Source organism: Oncorhynchus gorbuscha, linkage group LG20 (assembly GCF_021184085.1).
Source record: "Oncorhynchus gorbuscha isolate QuinsamMale2020 ecotype Even-year linkage group LG20, OgorEven_v1.0, whole genome shotgun sequence".
Taxonomy (NCBI): Eukaryota; Metazoa; Chordata; class Actinopteri; order Salmoniformes; family Salmonidae; genus Oncorhynchus; species Oncorhynchus gorbuscha.
In genome coordinates this window covers 8,052,717-8,057,002 of record NC_060192.1, presented here as the reverse complement: position 1 = coordinate 8,057,002, position 4,286 = coordinate 8,052,717, and positions in this window count along the sequence as shown.

Below are 4,286 nucleotides of genomic sequence, written 5' to 3'. Positions count from 1 at the left end.
AGATGCAAAACTTTGAATATTTCAATTTAAATTACTATACAAAATTCTTGCAACTAATAGAATATTATATATATGGGATATGGGAGATACAATCTTCCCAGCTCTGCATATTCTGCTGTGAGGAGGCAGAGTCGTTAGATAATTTATTTTGGTATTGTCCATATGTAGCTCTTTTTTTGGTCACAGGTCCAGGAATGGCTGAAGAATTACAACATTTGCCCAGAACTAACGCTGCAGACAGCAATACTGGGTGATTTGAAAAGCCATAGTCAATCAATCAATAATATAATAATTATTTTAGCAAAACTGTTTATTTTTAATTTACAATCTGTAGAAGCTATGAGAATAGAAAGGTTCAAGTCGTTTGTGAAGCATCGCAGCACAGTGAAAAATATATGGCAAGTAGAAATCCAAAATGGATGATGTTGAGAGATAGATGGGAGAGGTTGAATGGAGCTGAAGGGACTAATGGCAAGATAAAACATGTAGAACATACGGAATCTGTAAAATGTATATATAGCACAGTTACAAATAGAAATCAAACTGGATGGACATCAGAAATAGAGGAAGGACTAAAAACAAACAAAAAATAACTATTGTAAAATAGACTGTGTCTGTAAAATGTGTATAAGATGTATAAGTTGAAAGTAAAAGCCGAAGTGTTTATTAGTTTACTCCAATTGGGGGATCGGTGGAAGGGTTTGTGGGGAATAATAATAAAGGTATATTCTTTAAAAAAGCATGTATGTCTATATAGGCATGTGTATGTATATGCATGTGTGTATGGATATATATATTTACCCAAAAAATATATGGGGGATTGGAAATGATGCAGACAATTACATTGATGGAACCAATATTCTTTCCGCAATATTTAGCTGATTCACCCTTTTAAAAAATAAATAAATAATAGTAATAATAATTGGTTAGCCACCTAATTGATTTAACCTTATTTAACCTTGTGTAAAAACCAAACAAGACATTTGCTCCCTGGTATACAGAAAATACTCAAGCCCTGAAGTAATATTCCACAAAATTGGATCTGAAATGGCCCTCCACCAAACTGGAAATCTTCCGACTAGCTTGGAAAGACAGTACAGTGCAATATTGAAGAACCATCACTGCTGCTCGATCATCCTATTTGTCTAACCTAATTGAGGGGTATAAGAACAATACAAAATGTATTTTTTTTTATACAGTTGCAACAAACTAAAAGCAGGTTTCAACAAGAGAGGATAGCATTCACTTCAGCAATGATAAATTCATGAACTTCTTCTATGAAAAAAATCCACATGTGTTATTTAATAGTTTTGACGTCTTCACTATTATTCTACAATGTAGAAAATAGTAAAAAGAAAGAAAAACCCTGGAATGAGTAGCTGTGTCCAAACCTTTGAATGGTGCTGTTTATCGAATCCCCCATTCCTCTCCACAAAAAAAAAAGCTGTTGAGCAGCAACTCACTGCATTCCTGATGACAAATCATTGATATGAAACACTCCAGTCTGGTTTTAGATCCCCTCATAGTACTGAGACTGCACTTGTGAAGGTGGTAAATTACCTTTTAATGCCATCAGACCAAGGCTCTGCATCTGTCCACTTGCTCCTAGACCTTACTGCTGCTTTTGACACCATTGATCATGACATTCTTTTGGAGAGATTAGAAACCCTAATTGCTCTACACGGGCAAGTTCTTGCTTGGTTTAGATCTTATCTGATATCAGTTCTTCTCTGTGGATGGTTTGTCCTCTGACAAATCAATTGTAAGTTTTGGCGTTCCTCAGGGTTCCGTTATAGGACTACTATTGTTTTCACTACCTCTTGGTGAGTTCATTCGAAAACACAATGTCAACTTTCACTGCAATGCGGATGACACACAGTTGTACATTTCGATGAAACACGGTGGAGCCCCAAAATTGCCTACCCTGGAAGCCTGTGTCTCAGCCTGTGCTGGATGGCAGCCAATGTTTTACTTTTAAACTCGGACAAAACAGAGATGCTAGTTCTAGGTCCCAAGAAACAAAGAGATCGGCTGTTGGATCTGACAATCTTGATGGTTGTCCAGTCATCTCAAATTTTCGTAATATTGCAAAAACCCCAAACTCTTTGTTAAAAATTATGCAGAGAAGCCAAGCCATGGTAATGTCACTTCTACATTAGACTACTGCAATGCTCTACTCTCCGGCTACCCAGATAAAGCACAAAATAAACTTAATTTAGTGCTGAACACAGCTGCTGGAATCCTGACTGTTTGATCATATTACTCCAGTGATAGCATCTCTAAATTGGCTTCCTGTTAAGGCTAGGGATGATTTCAGGTTTTTCTGCTAACTTACAAAGCATTAGGCTTTGGGCTTGCTACTACCTATTTCTCCAATTTGGTCCTGCCGTACATACCTAAACTTACACTACGGTCACAAGAAGCAGGCCTCCTCTTATTGTCCCTAGAATTGCTAAGCAAACAGCTGGAGGCAAGGCAATCTCCTACAGAGCCACATTTTTATGGAATGGTCTGCCTATCCAAGTGAGAGAAGCAGACTCGGTTTCGACCATTAAGTAATTATTGAAGACTCTTCTCTTCAGTAGGTCCTACGATTGAGTGTAGTCTGGCCGAGGGGTGCGAAGATTAATGGCAAGGCACTGGAGCAATGAAGCACCCTTGCTGTCTCTGCCTGGCCGGCTCCCCTCTCCCCACTGTGATTTTCTGCCTCTGATGGGGGCTGAGTCACTGGCTTACTAGTGGTCCTCCATGCCGTCCCTAGGAGTCACAGACGTGATCTTCCTGTCCGGTTTTGCACCTCCTCAGGCTCATGCGGTGGAGATCTTCGTGGGCTATATACAGCCTTGTCTCAGGGTAGTAATTTGGTAGTCTGTTGATATCCCTCTAGTGGTGTCTGTTTATATCCCTCTAAGCTTTGGCAAAGTGAGTGGGGTTATATCCTGCCTGGTTGGCCCTGTCCGGGAGTATCGTTGGACGGGGCCACAGTGTCTCCCGACTCCCCCATCTCAGTCTCCAGTATCTATGCTGCAATAGTCTATGTGCCGGGGGGTTAGGGTCAGTCTGTTGTATCTGGTATAATTCTCCTGTCTTACCTCCTGTCCTGTGTTTAAGTATGTTCCCTCTAATTATCTCCCTCTCTCCCACCCCTCCCGGAGGGCGTAAATCCTAGGATCATGTCTCAGGGTTACCTGGCCTGATGACTCCAGACTGTCCCCAGTCCACTTGGTTGTGATGCTGCTCCAGTTTCAACTTTTGCCAAAAGCTAGGGAACCCTGACCTGTTCACCAGACATGCTACCTTGTTCCGGACCTGCTGTTTTCGACTCTCTCTCTACCGTACCTGCTGCCTCAATCTCTGAATGCTCGGCTATGAAAAGCCAACTGACATTTACTCCAGTTGCACCCTCTACAACCACAGATTACTATTTGAAGCTGCTGGTTATCTATCGTTTGAACATCTTGAAGAACCGGGAGGCCATAAAAACCTCTTTGGGAAAGATGGGACGCTAGCGCCCCATCTCGACAACATCCGGTGAAATTGCAGAGCGCAAAATTCTAAATATAAAAATCGTAACATTAAACATTCATGAAAATACAAGAGTCATACATAATTTAAAAGCTTAACTTCTTGTTAATCCAAGGCGTCAAAAAAGTCAGAAATAGCGATAAAAAAAATCACTTACCTTTGAAGATCTTCCTCTGTTTGCAATCCCAAGGGTCCCAGCTACACAAAACAAATGTTTTTTTAACTTTATTAAGTCCTTCGTTATATCACAAAAAAAATCTGTTTAACCTCACTAGGGTATGTGGGATGCTAACGTCCCACCTGGCCAACATCCAGTGAAATTGCAGAGCGCCAAATTCAAATACAGAAATACTCATTATAAAAATTCAGAACACATACAAGTATTTTACATAGGTTTAAAGATTAACTTCTTGTGAATCCAACCACGGTGTCAGATTTAAAGAATGCTTTACTGCGAAAGCATACCTTGCGATTATTTGAGAACATCGCCCAGCAGACAAATCATTACAAACAGTAACCAGCCAAGTAGAAGAGTTATACAAATCAAAAATAGAGATAAAATGAATCACTTACCTTTGATGATCTTCATATAGTTGCACTCAGAAGACATTCTTTAACTTAATAAATGTTTGTTTTGTTCAATAAAGTCTCTCTTTATATCCAAAAACCTCCTTTTGTTCGCACATTTTCTTCAGTAATCCACAGGCTCAAACGCAGTCACAACAGGCAGACAACAAAATCCACATTGTATCCATAAAGTT